Source organism: Ursus americanus, chromosome 34 (genome assembly GCF_024610735.1).
Source record: "Ursus americanus isolate L20-20 chromosome 34, mUrsAme1.1.p, whole genome shotgun sequence".
NCBI lineage: Eukaryota > Metazoa > Chordata > Mammalia > Carnivora > Ursidae > Ursus > Ursus americanus.
The window spans coordinates 14410803-14430212 of NC_142160.1; the positions used below are offsets into that span (position 1 = coordinate 14410803).

A 19410-nucleotide genomic window follows, 5' to 3' on the forward strand; every position below is an offset into this window, starting at 1 on the left:
CTCTCTCATAATAGGAGAATAATTTAAGAGTCCAGAAGAAAGAGCCATTTCTCTTCTTAGAATGCAATGCTTATCCTTGTGTATTGACAAGATTTTTGGAAACATAGTGGGAAAGGCCAAAATTTTAAGACCTTTCCCTTCAGTCACTTTGGTCGTGCATTCTTTGACTGATACGGGCAACTCACATTCTATCCCTTAGAATTCATCTGTGCCTGGGGTGCCTGCGTGGCTCAGTGGGTTAAGCAGATGCATTTGGCTCAGGTCATGATCTCAGGGTCCTGGGATGAGCCCTGCATCAGGCTCTCTGCTCAGCGGGGAGCCTGCTTCTTCCTCTCCCTCTGCCAGCCATTCTGCCTGCTCTTGCCCTCTCTCTGTCAAATAAATAAAATCTTTTTAAAAAAAATCTTAAAAAAAAAAAAAAAAGAAGAAGAAGAAGAATTCGTCTGTCCCTTTATCTGCAAAATGGGTGACCTTAACTTCCCAGGGAAAGAAGTTTTGAAATCCCTCCTGTAAATACGGGCTTTGCAAAATAACACCAAAACAACCTGTAGAGAAGACAGAGGTGAGTTTTTTGCTTTTTTGCACCACCTCCAGAGAGCCAACCAGTGAGGACAGTCATGAGTTTTTGAAGACTGGTTTAAAGTAGATTTGTCAATGCAGGGAGTTGATGAGGACTGGGGAAGAATCATAAAATAAGCTTTAGGATTACTGGATACAGTCAGGTATACTGAGGCAAGATGCTTGGAGTCTTGGATGTAAACTGGCAATTTCTCTTGAAGGGCTGATGAATCTTTCAGGAAGTTCTTGGAATTAAAAATAAAGTTGTTTGCAACTCTCATCTTTCTGAGTAAGAATCCTCCAGAATAACAAAGCTATGTTGACAAAGACAGTGGAATAGTAAAGTCCTGTTAATATGATACCAATCAGACTGGCAAAATTAACACCTGTTTTTGGCAGGGATGCTAGCAAAGGGGTCTTTTATTTGGAAACGTGAAATATTACATGTTTTTTTTTAAGTTATATGGTATCCTCTTTTAAATATTAAAGTGAACATATGTATTATCTATTGTTTATTGTAGCAAAAATTGAAAGCAAAGTGAATTGCTCATCAATAGAGGAATACATCATAGTACATTCAAGCCAAAGAATATTATATACAGTTGTTAAAAATAAGGAATTAAAGCAATACTAGTTTTATTGGGAGAATTTGCATGAGGTCCTGCTGAGACAGATAGGATAATATAATTTCATTTCTTGTAAAGGAAAAAAAAATGCCTGTGCACTTGCGTGTGTATGTGTGTGTGTGGTGTATGGTGGCAGGCAAAATGCAGTGGACAATTAATGAGATATTTTTTTTATTCAGGCAACTGCAATAGAACATTCATTAATAAGGGACAACTCAAAAAAAAAAAAAGGACTGAAAAAGGAAGGGGTTATGGGTTTTGCAAAGACAAACAAGGGCGTCATGAGGAAAGGTTAACAGGAAGACTGAGTTGTAAGGAAGTATCAGACGGGTTTTATCTCCTAAGGCAGGAGGGCAGGGTGGTTCTTTGAGATTACAAAAGGGTGGGGCAGGGATGAGTTTTCCAACCCCTGCGGCATTTCAGGAGCATAGGACTCAGAGAAAGTTCAACATTTTTAGTATATTTTTTGTGAATTTATGTATGTATATGTGTATGTTTATATATGTGATTGTATTATACACGTACATACAATAAAGTGAGTACTCTGGAAGTTCAAGTGGAGGTCAAGCAAAGGAGGGGGGAGAACGTTTGATGTAAAGAAAAAAACATTTATAATGTGATCACATGGCTCACTCGTTTATATTATATGGATGTAATCCATGTGTGAATATCTATAATGTTTGAGTAATAATAATATAAATAACATTAAGTTAAGCAATATGTATTTTTCTGAGCGTAAAAGAATACATAGAAAAGTTAGACAATACTCGAAGAATCTGTAGTTTTAGCTCCCTTTCTAGAGCAAGTTTCTAGAGCAAGCATGACATACATGCTCATCTCTCAATTAGGACCCCAGACTTACAGTTAAAACACTATATGCTGGCTAACTGAACATAAAAAAAAAAAAGTAAATAAAATGTATCTCTCATTAATAACAACAAAAATAAAATACTCATTTTCATGAATAAAGTAGGGTCATAGTTAAAATAATTTTTTTGTTTGGCACTATAAAAATTCTATAAGCATGGGATCATTTTAACAGGGTGAAATAGGCATACACAACTTTGTCACATATTCATATGTTTGGTAGCCTTTGTCATCCTGAACACGTGTGCCGCCATTACTTCCAAAAAAATTTGTTTTGGAGTCTCAGTAATTACAAGAAAGGGATGCTAGTGTGGTATCACAAGGGTTGGGTAACAAAGATCTAATCTGAGAACAACCTCTTCCCCATGGCCCTATCATTAACATATGCCACTGTATTCTTTTTTTTTTTTTTAAAGATTTTATTTATTTATGTGACAGAGAGACAGCCAGCGAGAGAGGGAACACAGCAGGGAGAGTGGGAGAGGAAGAAGCAGGCTCCCAGCGGAGGAGCCCGATGTGGGACTCGATCCCGGAACGCCAGGATCACGCCCTGAGCCGAAGGCAGACGCTTTAACGACTGCGCTACCCAGGCGCCCCATGTATTCTGAAATCTCTAACTGAAGGACTTTGAAAGTAAAGGATCCAGGCCTCAAAACCTAAGTCTTACCAGGTCAATAGGTCAGAAATTTCCAAGTAAAGGAAGTACTGTTCCCAGTGGTTTAACCTGCTCTGTGCTCTCTTAATTTAGGCCTCGTTCTGATGTCATTTTCTTACCTTATTTGAGTCCCACCTACAGACAGGACTTCTTTGGAAACTGATTCAATTTTTTTCCCTGATCAAAAGATGAGCAAGGAGAAAAAGACGTAAGGAAAAGACTCTTGTCCTCTGAACGTATCCTGCACAAAAGGCAGATTAAAAAAAAAGAGGATAGTCCACAACATAAAATCTTTCTTGATGTAAGTGAGGTTTTATAGGCAGGATTTATTCTCAGTAAAAGCGAAAATAAAATATTTTTAATGATTAATTTAAACTGAAGAACCTAAGATAGTAATAAAAAAATAACTAAAGCCATCTCGAGTATTCCATTCACCAAGAGAACAGTTTTCTCTTCCTTTTAGGTAGAATCGATTCTTCCAAATTCAGCCTATCAGCACTCAATTTCTTCAACACACAGTTCCCTAATACTGTATCATCTTATTTTCTTCCTTTTCTTCATACCAGAATAAAACAGTTTTTCTACAATAGTGCATTTATTTGAGATCCTAGTTTTGAATATGTGCAAAAATGGAACAAAGAGAACAAGCCAATAAAATAACTTGAAGAGCAGTTCCTAGCCTCAAAATGGGATGAACCCAGGAAGAAAACTGCAATTACTTGGCTTCCTACAAAACAAAACTAGCTCCCGCCCCCCTCGTCTTGCCTCTTCCTCCCTTATTTACAGTACAGTGGGACTTTTGAGTGAAGGAATGGCAAACAGTTAATAAAACCTTTGATGGGTATTAATTACTTTCCACTTAATTACCTGCCATGTGGATCTCGTTGAGCTATTGATTACTGGCAAACATACATCCCACTGGGAATAAGTGTGATTTAACTTCATCCAAAGAGTCAATTAGCCCAAGTAACATAGGGAGAGCTGGTGCTTCGCCTCAATAGCTGGGGTTTCTTGCCAAGAAGGGTAGATAAGCCATTTATTTGTTCATTAAAACACAGTACTACTATCAACAGGAGGCACTTACCAGGTGTTATTGAGATTGGTAAAATGTCACTCTGTGTCTTCAAAGATTAGCTGCATGGTGCAGAAGCAATATGGACAGAGTCTTTCTTGCTTGAGAACCCTAGCAGAACTGATGAGGGTATGGACTTAACCCCCAGAAGGATAGTCCTGTGCACTTCTATTTTATATGACCAAACAACTTTATCAAATACATCTCTACGCAGCTGTAGGATGAAAAGACAATGCTGCCTTTTGCTGGGTGACTTTGGGATCCCAGATTCTTTTCTTCGATATGTTAGATCAAAAGACATTTTCTGAAACTTTCCTGAATAAACTGCTGAACTCCATGTTAATTTTGTCACAGATGCAACAGGAAAAAAAGACTTAAAAGTTAGGTGTTTGGGGATATGGAGAAGTGAGGGGAAGGATATGTGTGAGAGATCAATATTGGTTATTAATTTGTACCTTGAAGCCCATAAGAAAATTCATGAAGCAGATACTTTTAAAACTTTATCCACTAAACTTCAAATTAAAATATTAAAAACATCTTATTATAGAGGTCTTCAATATTTTTATGAAATAAAGTAATCCTAGAAGATCTATCCAACTCTGGGAATTACAGGGTCAGTGGTAGAAGAATATACTAAATGGTTAGTGGTAGAACTTTGGCAATCAACTATGTAAAACAGACTCTTTATTGTGAAACATTATAATAATACTTTCAAAACCCTAAAATATTTGATTTAAAAATGATCTGTGAACTGGAAATTAATATAATTTGCTTTGTTGTGGAATTTACTGTGTGTGAACTGAACAGGGTTGATACTCTAAAGTTCAATATTGCGTACTTACAAACAAGAGTTACTAAACTTTGCATTGTTAAAAAGTTTATATTATCACTGTGTAACCATTTATCATATTTCATTTCATTGACTCTTCCTCACATCCATGGAAAGTACAATTATTGTTAACGCACCCATTTTCAGGAAATTGGAATGGAGGATCAGAAGGCCTTAGGTAACTTGGCTAGGGTTACTGATCTCAGGTCTCTTGGACTCCAAATCTCCCTTCCACTGTCTCTTGCTAACCCTTTAGAATGATCTTGCCACAGACAACAAAATGGCATCCCAAAGTGAGTGTGAGTTTCAACCTCTGGGTTCTGTTTAAACATAAGTGTGTGGGTGCCTGGCTGGCTCAGTCGGTAGAGCATCTGACTCTTGATCTTGGGGTCCTGAGTTTGAGCCCCATGTTGGGTGCAGAGATGACATTTTTTTTAAAGTTACTAAAAAACAAATGCAAGTGTGATATTCTTGCCTTGTGGTTTTGCTCGTCCTCTCCCCCCCCCCCCATCCCACACATACCCTATATGGCTCTGCAGATTTCTTCTTTTCTGTCTCTCTTTTTCTCTCAGGCACATTCTTTTTTCCTTAGGCCTTTTTATGTAATGCTATATGTTTTGCTGGAGTAAACACATTCATTTCTATCATACAATTTGATGATTAAATTACTTTAACCAAGAATTTACCTTCACTATTTCTCCCATTTATTTAAAAGTATCTTTTTCTTTCTGACTAAAAGGGGACTTTGGGACTTTGAAATAGAGAGGAATACAGACTTAGGTTTGTCATCATCAGATTTTGGGTATTTGGGTATTAATCCTCTACAGGGCACTCCTGCTGAAAGGCACAGTGACTATACGTCACCTCCAAATGTTAGGTGAGAAGATCTTGCCAATGCCGATGACAGTATTCACACTGATGTCCAACTGGACTCGAACTCCCTGCTTCCAAGGAGCATTCTCCTGAAAGGTACTACATTTTGGACTGTAACAGTAAATTAAAGCAACTGCAGCTTCCAAAAAGGTAATGCTGGCTGTGGGCACTGGTTCTGTACAATTCAAGATTTTCATTTATTTTGTTTTTAGAAAAAAAAAATATACTCAGCTTACGGTTGTTAAAGAAACCCAAACTTAAGGCTCAGGGAAATGAAAATGGCAGTGAGAGGTAGTACCAAAACCTTGCCTTTCCTCTGCAAGACCCTGACGAATAAATTATTTCCTAGAATTTCATTTTTCTTTTCTCCGAGTTTCCAAAAGCTCTACTTTTCCATGGAAAGTTAATGCATCCTCAAAAAATTCCTGAGCAGCTGAACATAACACTTTCTGTGCAGATTAGAAAATTGAGGCACAAAGATGGTAAATTTCCAATTTCATAGGATAGAGATGTGATTTAAAACTGCTAACTTTCTCTTCTACAAATATGTCTGTATTATATATACATATACACACATATAAAATTAGAATATATATATGAAAACTTTTTAGTCGTGCTGGCAGTGGAATAGGGACAGAACTGATGCACCTAACCAATGGGTTTCTACTATGCCCCAGGATTGAGGTGGGTTCTCTGTATATACTACATCATCTAAATCTCAAAACGATCCATTTAGGTTGGAAATTCTGCCTCCATTATGCTTAAAATAGAAGCTAAGGCACAGGGAAATAAGAAAATTTGTCTAAAGTGATATACTCAATAAAAGATTCAAGTCCCTATTAGGCTGACTCCAAACCACAATCTCACTCCACTCCACCTCCTGGCTTTCCTGGGAGATACTTTCTAAGCCCAGAAGACAGTTACTTTCTCATTCCTTACAAGACCCCAGGGTTCTGCAGGAAAAGTGTAGTTGACTTGTAAACTTGACTTGTAAACTATGGTACATAATGCAACATTTTCTAATTCATATCTTGAGCATCAAAGCAATGGTAAGGCTAAAAATTCAAAATGGCAGCTGGTTCTTCATTATTTATTATCTCTTTCCATTAACAGAGGAATGTAATACTCTAAAGATGTGACTTTCAATGGATTATATGCAATACATATATTGGTCCCCCCTTGTCCGCAGTTTTGCTTTCTGTGGTTTCAGTTACCTGCAGTCAACCGTGGTCTAGAAGCAGACAATCCTTCTGATGTATTCTCAGAAGATCGATAATAGCCTAACACTATGTCACAGGCCAAGTTCCCCTAACTGCAACTCATCACGTAGGCACTTTATCATCTCACATCATCACAAGAAGAAGGGTGAGTACAGTACAATAAGATATTTTGAGAGAGAGGTCACATTCACATAACTCTTATTATAATATTGTTATAATCATTCTATTTGATTATCAGTTATTGTTGTTAATCTCTTACCATGTCTAATTTATAAATTAAACGATCGTAGGTATGTTCATATAGGAAAGACATAGTAGATAGAGGGTTAAGTACTATCCATGGTTTCAGACATCCACTGAGGGTTCCTGAAACATACCCCACTGATAAGGGGAAACTGTTACACTGTGTTGTGCCTCAGTATTTTTAGTTATATTAATTATATACAGCAGCAGGATAGCTACAGATAACAAACACAATTAAAGGCAGCATATCCAGGTAAATTTTACACAAAGTTTTTTAAAAATCAAAGTTGCCTTCTATAAACAATTCAATACATGTGCATTATATGTTATTAAAATTTAATAAATGTGCATTAATTTATAAATTTACATTTATAGAGATCATTTGTGTAAGTGTAGTTTCACTAAAACAGCAGAATGCCAAACTGACATTGTCTGAGTTGATCTCAGTATTGTTTAAACGCTTATAGATAATTTATTCATTTTTTAAATGATTCAAAACCAAGTGATTTCTAATTCCAGCCATGAACAAATAATGGATATTGGATCTGCTCTCCCCTAACCCCATAAAAAGTAAGAAATGGGCAAAACATATAAAGGTACTACTTTTTGGTGTTGGGCAAGTGCAGGGCTGTGGTCCTTGAGAGAAGGGAAATGATGCAGTGAACTCAGCTTTCAGTTTCCTGAAATTTGTTAAGTGCAGCACAGGAAAGTGAGGCAGTGTTCTTATGGAGCACCATTCGGGCATGCTGAGTCAGCTGGAATTTGCAAGGTCCAGTAACAGAAAGGAGGGTCCAAATGCAGAGAAGAAACCCCAGTAATTTGTATGTAACTTTTTAGTCTTTGGCCAAATACTGTGCTGCAAAACAGAGATTCTGGCAGTTGCCCAGTGCTGGGGGATGCTGGGTTTCTGACTAAAGTAAAGAGATTTGACTAAATGCTCCAGGTAGGAGTTGAGAAACCAAAAGTCCATTCTTTAGGAGTAGGAATTATGGATACGTGCAATAGCATATATAACTCTCAGATGCTTTGTACTAAGTGAAAGAAGTCAGACTCTGCACGTTACATAGTTTAACACTGGATTTATATGGTATTCTTGCAAGCACCAATCTAACAGAGGTAGAAAATAGTTCAGGGGTTGTTTAGGGCTGCACTTAAGGGGGATAGCTGATGACAAAGGGGCACAGTAGAATTTTGGGGGGTTGAGGAACTGCTTTGTATCAGGGCTTGGCAAACGTTTTTCTATAAAGGGTCAAATAGTAAATATTTTACAACCATGTGTGGTCCCTGTCATAGATCCTTTTTTGTATTTTTATAACCCTCTATTAATATAAAAAAAGGTTCTTACCTGAAGGGCTAAACATAAGTAGACCATGGGCTACATTTGGCCCAGAGGTGGTAGAGCATGATTCTTCTCTATATTTTGATTTTGGTGGCTATGATATGTTTGTCAAAACCCCTAGAATTGCATGCTTAAATTACAAATTTCACTGAATGTAAATGTGTTTTGATAAGATAAAGGGGAACAATCAGGTAGAGTACATGCTCTCACTACACTAAATAGAAAATCTAAAACCTCCCTATCTATTTATTTATTTTCTTTAAAGATTTTATTTATTCATTAGAGAGAATGAAAGAGAGCATGAGCAGAGTGAAGAGGAAGAAGGAGAGGGAGAAGCAGGCTTCCCACTGAGCAGGGAGCCTGATGCAGGGCTCTATCCCAGGATCCTGGGATGATGACCTGAGCCAAAGGCAGACGCTTAACCTACTGAACTACCCAGGTGCCCCTCCATATTTATTTATTAATTTGAATTTGTAATTAAAGCAATTCCCACAATGAAAATTTCAGATCCAAAGCACCTAATAAGGAATTTTATCAAATATTTAGTAAAATAACATTGTTAATGTTCTATATACTTTTTTTTTTTAATTTTATTTATTTATTTTACAGAGATAGGGACAGCCAGTGAGAGAGGGAACACAAGCAGGGGGAGTGGGAGAGGAAGAAGCAGGCTCATAGCAGAGGAGCCTGATGTGGGGCTCGATCCCATAATGCCAGGATCACGCCCTGAGCCAAAGGCAGACGCTTAACCGCTGTGCCACCCGGGTGCCCCTATATACTCTTTAATGTAATTATAGGGTAGAGATACTTCTCAAGTCAGGAGGCTAACATAACTCTGATGCCAAATCTAGCTAAGGGCATTATATACAAAGGAAATTATAGATAAATACCCATTTTGAACACAGACATGAAGTCCAAACAAATATTATCAAATTGAATCCAGCAAGATATAAAGACATTAAATTATCATAACCAAGTGGGTTTTATCCCAGCAATGAAAAGTTGGTTTAATATATGGAAATCAATCCATGTAATTTACACATTAACACATTAAAGAAGAGAATCACATAATTTATATCAGTTATAGAACATACCACCAAACAACAAAGACTACACATTCAAGTGTCATATCTATACCAAGACAGACCATATTCCGTAAAACAAACCTCAACAAGTTTAAAAGCATTGCATTCATACAGAGTATATTCTCTGGTACAACAGAATCAAAGTAGAAATCAATAATAAAGGGTAACAGAAAGATCTCCAAACAGCTAGAAACTAAACAACACAATTCTAAAGAATACATGAATCAAATAGAAAGTCTGAAAGGGGGGGAAAAAAAGAACTGAACTGAATAAAAATGAAAACACAACACATCAAAATTCCTTGGACACAGGTAAAGTAGTGCTAAAAGGCAAATTTACAGCACTAAATGCATACATTAGGAAGATGAAAAGTTTCAAATCAAGAAAACCTATGTTTTTACCTCGGGAACCTAGAAAAGAAGAGCAAAATAATCCTAAAACAAGCAGAATAAAGAAAATAATAGAGTTAAGAGAGGAAATCAATAAAACTGAAAAATAAGTAAAGAATTGGTTCTTTGAAAAGATCAATAAAATTGACAAACCTCTCACCTTACACCCATTGGGATGACTAATATAAAAAACCAACCAAAAACCAGAAAACACTGTGTCGGTGAGCATGTGGATAAATTAGAACCCTTATGCACTGTTGGTGGGATTGTAAAATGATACCATCACTGTGGAAAACAGTAGGACAGTTTCTCAAAAATTAAAAATAGAACTACCACATAATTCAGCAATTCCACTCCTAAGTATGTATCCTAAAGAACTGAAATCAAGATCTTGAAGAGATATTTGCATACCCATGTTCACTGTAGCACTATTCACAATAAGCCAAGAGGTGGAAGCAGCATAAATACCCAGATAGTGAAGATAAATATCTTCACTATCTTCACTGTATATATATACCATATATATACAGCATAAATACCCAGATAGTGAAGATATTTATCTTCACTATCTTCACTGTATATATATATACCATCATTGTATGTAGATGTATATATATATATATATACCACAGAATATTACTTAGCCTTATAAAGGAAAAAACAACAACAACAACAACCACCCTGTCATATGCCTTAATGTGGATGAACCTTGAAGACATTAGGCTTAGTAAAATATGCCAATTACAAAAAGAATACAGAATACAGCATGAATACCCAGATAGTGAAGATATTTATCTTCACTATCTTCACTGTATATATATACCATCATTGTATGTAGATGTATATATATATATATACCACAGAATATTACTTAGCCTTATAAAGGAAAAAAAAACAACAACAACAACCACCCTGTCATATGCCTTAATGTGGATGAACCTTGAAGACATTAGGCTTAGTAAAATATGCCAATTACAAAAAGACAAATACTGTATGATCCTACTTACAGGAGGTATCTAAAGTAATCATATTCGTGGAAACAAAAAAAGTAGAATGGTGGTTCCCAAAGGCTGGAGGGAAGGGGAAGAGAAGAGTTATTTAAAGGATATAGAGTTTTCGTTTTTCAAGATGAAAAAATTCTGGAGATCTGTTTTACAACAATGTGAATATACTTAAGACTATTAGACTGTACACTTAAAAGTGGTTAAGGGGTAAGTTTTATTTTATTTATTTTATTTTTTTATGTTTTTATTTAAATGTCAGTTAGTTAACATACAGTATAATATCAGTTTCAGGTGTACCATTTAGTGATTCAACACTTACTGAAGTTGTTCAGTTGAACAGTATGTTCACATACTGAACACCGGTGCTCTTCACAAGGATCGTCCTTAATCCCCATCACCTATTTCACCCATCCCCCCGACCTCCCCTTTGATAACCAAGATAAATAACTCATATAACTCAATAGAAAAAAAGTCCAATTATAAAATGGACAGAGAATCTGAATAGACATTTTTCCAAAGAAGATATACAGATGGTCAACAAGTACATAGATACTCAACATCACTAATCATCAGGGAAATGCGAATCAAAATCACAATGAGCTATCACCTCACGAACCTGTTAGAATGGCTAGTATCAAAAAGACAAGAAATAGCAAGTGTTGTTAGGGATTTGGAGAAAAAGGACCCCTTGTGCACTGTTGGTGCACTGTTGGGAATATAAATTGGCGCAGCCACTGTGGAAAACAGCATGAAGCTTCCTTAAAAATTTTAAAATAAAATTACCATATGATCTAGCAATTCTACTTCTGAGTATTTATCTGAAGGAAACAAAATCACTATCTCCAGAAGATTTCTGCACTCCCACATTCACTGAAACATTATTTGCAATAGCCAAGGCATGAAAACAACCTAAGTGTCCACTGACAAACGAATAAAGAAAATGTCCCATCCACACTCACCCACTCACCCTCCCCCCCCGCCCACAAATACACAAAATGGAATATTAATCAGCCATGAAAAAAAAAGAAAAACATCCTGCCATTTGCAACAACAGGGATGGACCTTGAGGGTATTAAACTAAGTGAAATAAGTCAGACAAAAACAAATCCTGTATGGTCTGACTTATATGTGGAATCTAAAAAAAAAACAGAACTCATAGATGCAGAGAATAGACTGGTGGTTGCTGGAGTTCAGGGTGGCAGATGGGCAAAATGGATGAAGGTGGTCAAAGGGTACGAACTTCCAGTTCTAAGGTAAGTCAGTCCTGGGGGTGCAATACACAGCATGGTGGATATTGGTAACAATACTGTATTGTATATTTGAAAGTTGCTAAGAAAGTAAATCTTAAAGGTTCTCACCACAAGACAAAAAATTGTAACTATGTGTGGTGACAGATTTTAAATTATTGTGGTAATTATTTCATAATATATGCATATATCAAATCATTATGTTGTACACCTAAAACTAACACAATGTTATATATCAATTATATCTCAACAAAAATAAATTATCTATCCTATGAGTTAGCAATTACACACCTAGGTAATTATTCAAGACAAAATTTTTGTTCACAGAAGACTTACACAAGAATATTTATTGCAGATTTGTAAATAATAGCTAAAAATTGGAAATAACTCAAAAATATATGAGTGGATAAAATATGGTATTTTCATAAAACAGAATACAACTCTGCAATATGAAGGAATGAAATACTGATACATGAAACAATATAACAAAATCTTAAAAGCATAAAGCTGAGTGAAAGAAGCCATAAACAGAGTATATATTTTATGAAATTTTAGATATAATCAAAGCTAAGTGATTATGATTGAATTCAGTTCAATAGTGACTTTTATGGGGGGTGGCATTTGCTGGAAAAGAACACAAGGGAAATTTTTGTTTTGAAAATTTCCTGTGCCTTGAGGATGTGGATTTCACCATTATATGCATATTTTTACACTTATCAAGCTCAACTTACCAATATTTATATTTAAGATATATGCATTTCACTCTAAGTAAATTATACCTCAATTTTTAAGTATCTTTAAAAAATGAATGTGGAGAAACAATTAATAGAAGGTTTTTTCCGTATTTTTTTAAGGTCAGATTTATTAGGGTACAATTTACATAGAGTAAAATGCACTCTTTTTCCCCCTCCTTAATATCCATCACCCAGTTACCCCATCCCCCTACCCCTCTTCCTTCCAGGAACCCTCCATTTGTTTCCTATAATTAAGAGTCTCTTATGGTTTGTCTCTTCTCTCTGGTTTCATCTTGTTTTACTTTTTCCTCTCTTCCCCTATAATCCTGTTTTGTTTCTTAAATTCCACATATGAGTAAGATCATCTGGTAATTGTCTTTCTCTGATTGACTTATTTCACTTAGCATGATACCCTCTAATTCCATCCACATCATTGCAAATGGCAACATTTTGGTTTTTTTGATGACTGAGTAGTATTCCACTGTGTATAGATATAGTGCATCTTCTTTACCCATTCATCCATTGATGGACATCTGGGCTCTTTCCATAGTTTGGCTATTGTGGACACAGCCGCTATAAACATTGAGGTGTTTGGATCATTACATTTGTATCTTTGGGGTAAATACCCAGTAGTGCAATTGCTGGGTCATAGGGTAGCTCTATTTTCAACTTTTGGAGGAACTTCCATATTATTTTCCAGGGTGGCTGCACTTGCTTGCATTCCCACCAACAGTGTAAGAGGGTCTTCTCACCGCATCCTCGCCAAAATCTGTTGTTTCCTGACTTGTTAATTTCAGCCAATCTGACTGGTGTAAGGTGGTATCTCATTGTAGTTTTGATTTGTATTTCCCCGATGTCAAGTGATATTGAGCATTTTTTCATGTGTCTGTTGGCCATTTGTATGTCTTCTTTGGAGAAATGTTTGTTCACATCTTCTGCCCATTTCTTGACTGGATTATTTTTCTTTGGATGTTGAGTTTGATAAGCTCTTCATAGATTTTAAATACTAGCCCTTTAACTGATAAAACATTTGCAAATATCTTCTCCCATTCTGCCGGTTGTCTTTTGGTTCTGTTGACTGTTTCCTTTGCTGTGCAAAAGCTTTTTATCTTGATGCAGTCCCAATAGCTCATTTTTGTCCTTGTTTCCCTTGCCGTTAGAGACCTGTCTAGCAAGAAGCTGCTGCGACCGAGGTCACAGAGGTTGCTGCCTGTGTTCCCCTCTAGGATTTTGATGGATTCCTGACTCACATTTAGGTCTTTCATCCATTTTGAGTCTATTTTTCTGTATGGTGTAAGAAAATGGTCCAGTTTCATTTTTCTGCATGTGGCTGTCCAATTTTCCCAACACCATTTGTTGAAGAGCCTATCTTTTCTCCTTTGGATATTCTTTCCTTCTTTGTCAAAGATTAGTTGACCATACAGTTGAGGGTCCATTTCTGACTTCTCTATTCTGTTCCACTGATCTATGTGTATGTTTTTGTGCCAGTACCATGCTGTCTTGATGATTACAACTTTGTAACAGAGCTTGAAGTCTGGAATTGTGATGCCACCGCTTTGGTTTACTTTTTCCACATTCCTTTGGCTACTCAGGATCTTTTCTGGTCCCACACAAGTTTTAGGATTATTTTTTCCAGCTCTCTGAAAAAAGTTGATGGTATTTTGAGAGGGATTGCATTGAATGTATAGATTGCTCTAGGCAGCATAGACATTTTAACAATATTTATTCTTCTATTCCATGAGCATGGAACGTTTTTCCATTTCTTTGTGTCTTCTTCAATTTCTCTCATGAGTATTCCATAGTTTTCTGAGTACAGACCCCTTGCCTCTAGGTATCTTATGGTTTTTGGTGCAATTGTAAATGGGATCGACTTCTTAATTTCTCTCTCTTCTGTCTCATTGGCAGTGTGTAGAAATGCAACCGATTTTTGTGCATTGACTTTATATCCTGCAACTTTGCTGAATTCCTGTATGAGTTCTAGCAATTTTGGGGTGGAGTCTTTTGGGTTTTCCGCAGAGTATCATGTCGTCTACAATGTATGAGAGTCTGACTTCTTCTTTGCCAACTCAGATGCCTTTTATTTCTTTTTGTTGTCTGATTGCTGAGGCTAGGACGACTTCTACTACTATGTTGAACTGCAGTGGTGATAATGGATATCCTTGCTATGTTCCTGACCTTAGGGGAAAAGAATGATATTCTTGCTGTAGGCTTTTCATAGATAGCTTTTACGATATTGAGGTATGATTCCTCTATCCCCACACTGTGAAGAGTTTTAATCAAGAAAGATCCTATACCTTGTCAAACGTTTTTTTCTGCATCTATTGAAAGAATCATATGGTTCTTGTTCTTTCTTTTATTTATGTCGTGCATCACATTGCCTGATTTGCAGATGCTGAACCACCCTTGTAGCCCAGGAATAAATCCCACTTGGTTGTGGTGAATAATCCTTTTAAATCCCTTTAATGTTGGATCCCAATGGCTAGTATCTTGGTGAGATTTTTTTGCATCCATGTTAATCAGGGATATTGATCTGTAATTCTCCTTTTTGGTGGGGTCTTTGTCTGGTTTTGGGATTAAGGTAATGCTTGCCTCATAGAAAGACTTTGGAAGTTTTCCTTCCATTTTATTTTGGAAACAGCTGCAGAAGCATAGGTGTTATTTCTTCTTTAAATGTTTGGTAAAATTCCCCTGGGAAGCCACCTGGCCCTGGATTCTTGTCTGTTGGGAGATTTTTGATTACTGATTCAATTTCATTGCTGGTTATGGGTCTGTTCAGGCTTTCTATTTCCTCCTGTCTCAGTTTTGGTAGTTTACACATCTCTAGGAATGCATCCATTTCTTCCAGATTGCCTCATTTTTTTGGCATATAGTTGTTCATAATATGTTTTTATAATTGTATTTCTTCAGTGTTGGTTGTGATCTCTCCTCTTTCATTCATGATTTTATTTATTTGGGTCATTTCTCTTTTCTTTTTGATAAGTCTAGCTAGGGGTTTCTCAATCTTATTAGTTCTCTTAAAGAACCAGCTCGTAGTTTCACTGATCTGTTCCACTTTTCTTTTGGTTTCTATTTCATTGATTTCTGCTCTAATCTTTATTAATTCCCTTCTACTGCTGGGTTTAGGCTTTATTTACTGTTCTTTCTCCAGCTCCTGTAAGTGTCAGGTTAGTCTGTATATTTGAGACCTTCTTTCTTTCTTGAGAAAGGCTTATACTGCTATATGCTTCCATCTTAGGACCACTTTTGCTGCATCTCAAAGATTCTGAACAGTTGTATTTTCATTTTCATTTGTTTCCATGAATTTTTGAAATTCTTCTTTAATTTCCTGGTTGACCCATTCATTCTTTAGTAGGATGCTCCTTAGCCTCCATGTATTTGAATTCTTTCCAAATTTCCTCTTGTGATTTAGTTCCAGTTTCAAAGCACTGTGGTCTGAAAATATGCAGAGAATGATCTCCATCTTTTGTTATCAGTTGAGACCTGTTTTGTGACCCAGTATGTGATCTATTCTGGAGAATGTTCCATGTGCACTCAAGAAGAATGTGTATTCTGTTGCTTTAGGATGGAATGTTCTGAATATATCTGTGAAGTCCATCTGGTCCAGTGTGTCATTCAAAGCCCTTGTTTCTTTGTTAATCTTGTGCTTAGATGATCTGTCCATTGCAGTGAGTGGGCTGTTAAAGTCCCCTACTATTATTGTATTATTATTGTGTTTCTTTAATTTTATTATTAATTGGCTTATATAATTGGCTGCTCCCATATTAGAGGTATAAATATTTACAATTTTTAGATCTTTTTGTTGGATAGACCCTTTAATTATGATATAGTGTCCTTCCTCATCTCTTATTACAGTCTTTGGTTCAAAATCTCATTTGTCTGATATAAGGATTACCACCCTAGTTTTCTTTTGACGTTCATTAGCATGATAAATGGTTTTCCAACCCCCCCCCCTTTAAATCTGGAGGTAACTTTGGGTCTAAAATGAGTCTCTTGCAGACAGCATGTCAATGGGTCTTGCTTTTTTTATACAATCTGATACCCTGTGTCCTTTGATTGGGGCATTTAGCCCATTTACATTCAGAGTAGCTATTGAAAGATGTGAATTTAGTGCCATTATATTACTTGTCACTGTTTCTGTATATTGTCTTTTTTTCTTTCTGGTCTGTTACTTTTGGGCTCTCTCTTCACTTTTAATATTTCCTGTAGGGCTGGTTTGGTGATTAGAAATTCTTTTAGTTTCTGTTTGTCCTGGAAGCTTTTTATTTCTCCTTCTATTATGAATAACATCCTAGCTGGATAAAATATTCTTGGCTGTGTATTTTTCTCATTTATCACCTTGACTATATCATGCCAGTCCTTTCTGGTCTGCCAGGTCTCTGTGGATAGGTGTGCTGCCAGTCTGATGTTTCTATCCTTGTAGGTTATGGACCTCTTGTCCCGAGCTGCTTTCAGGATTTTCTCTTTATCTCTGAGATTTGCAAGTGTCACTATTATATGTTGGGGTGTTGATCCATTTTTATTGATTTTGAGGGAGGTCCTCTGTGCCTCCTGGACTTGGATGCCTGTTTCCTTCCCCAGTTTAGGGAAGTTCTCTACAATAATTTGTTCCAATATACATTCTGCCCCCCCTCCTCTTCTTCTGGGATCCCAATTATTCTATATTGTTTCAGTTTATGGTATCACTTATCTCTCAAATTCTCCCCTCATGATCTAGTTGTTGTTTATCTCTCTTTTTCTCAGCTGCTTTATTTTCCATCATTTTGTCTTCTATATCACTGATTCTCTCTTCTGCCTCATTTATCCTAGCAGTTAGAGCCTCCATTTTTTATTGCATCTCATTAACAGCCTCTTTGATTTCTACTTGATTAGATTTTCTTTCTTTTATATCTCCAGAGAGGGATTCTCTAGTGTCTTCTATGTTTTATTCAAGCCCAGCTATTATCTTTATAATCATTATTCTGAACCCTAGTTTAGACATCCTACTTTTGTCCATACTGATTAGGTCCCTAGCAGTCAGTACTGCCTCCCACTCTCTTTTTTGAGGTGATTTTTTCCATTTTGTCATTCTGTCCAGAGAAGAACAGATGAACGAGAGAACAAAATACTAAAATGGCAACAACGACCCCGAAGAAATATATACTAAACAAATCAGAAGAAACCCAAAACCGAAAAAAAAAAAAAAAAAAGAATATAGTCAGACAGATGACCAGAATAGAGCAATACACTGGATCCTGTGTGTATTTTGGTCTATTTGTTAGAAAACTAGATCCCAAAATTTAAAGAAAAACTTATATATGTGCAAGAATAAAATTAAATACAATGGAAGATAGAATATAACTTTAAAAATGAAATTTAAAAGAGAACAAAAAGAGAGAGAGAGAGAGAGAGAGAGAAAAGGAATATAAACAGATAGGTGAACAGAGCAATACACTACTATATCCTGAGTGTATTTTGGTCAGTTTGTTAGAAGAAACTACATCTCAAAATTGTAAAGAAAGAAAAAATTATATATATATACAAAAATAAAATTAAATAAATTGAAAGGATAAAATGCAATTGCAACGATGAAAATTTAAAAAGACTTTAACAAAACAAAACAAAAAACTCTAAAAAACAAAAAAAAAAAGAAGAAGAAAAATAACAAACAAAAAAGAGAGTATGATCAGAGCCATCCACTAGATCCGTGGTGTATTTTGTTCTGTTGGAAGAAACTGCATCCTAAATTGAAAAGAAAGAAAAACATATATATATAGAAAAATAAAATTAAGTACAATGAAAGGATAGGATGTACTGTAAAAATGAAAATTAAAAAAGATTTTAAAAAGAGTTGATAAAATAAGAAATTGGTTGAAAAAGGAAAGAGAAAAAAATTAAAATTGAAAGACTAAAGAATTGTGGGGAAAAATATGGAACACTTCACAAATTTGCATGTCATCTTTGCTCAGGGGCCATGCTAATCTCTGTATCGTTCCAATTTTAGTATATGTGCTGCCAAAACGAACACAGAAGTTAATTTCTTATTACAGTTCTATTTACTTTTTTTTTTTAAGTTATATGTAGGTTTTTAATCAAGGTCCTACTGGGTAGTTGGTTTGGGTGCTTACCACATTATAAAAAGTAATTACCTTGCTAACTAAAAAACGTGAGATGAATAATGAGAGTGTATGATGAACAAGGATTACGATGAATCCAATCATGTATTCTTGAGATATTCCTTTCATCATCATCATCATCATCATCATCATCATCATCATCATCATCATCATCAAAGGGGGCCTTTGGTGTTCTGATTTGACTCAAAGATACAGCCTACACTAAGCAGAAGACAGTGGATAGGAAGCACTTCTGTTTATTAACCTATTATTTTCTTAAGCATGGTTTTTGATAGGAGATGGATATTAGATGATTCGGTTTTATATTTGTTGGTGGGATCTTGGAGCTCAGGCAACATAATGTAGCACTGACACAGTGGCTTGTGTCAATTCTCTGGGATTGCATCAGAGCTCTGCCACTTACCAACTGTATGATCTTAGGCAAGTTACTTAATTAAATTCTCTTGTCTGAGTTTGCTCATCTGTGGGAGTGGTAATTTCTATCTCAAAAGATAATACTTATCTTAAAAGATTGCCTCGAAAATATATAGGATAATATATTGAAAGATGTCTGGCA

The 19410-nt window shown here is 35.9% G+C and overlaps 1 non-coding gene across 1 annotated transcript; it reads right to left on the reverse strand.

Moving 5' to 3' along the window:
- Positions 1-18641: 18641 nt before the first annotated feature.
- LOC123781529 (U6 spliceosomal RNA) lies at positions 18642-18745 on the reverse strand. Its single transcript, XR_006776762.1, has one exon. It is a non-coding gene; the product is annotated as a U6 spliceosomal RNA (small nuclear RNA).
- Between the last annotated feature and the right edge of the window lie 665 nt (positions 18746-19410).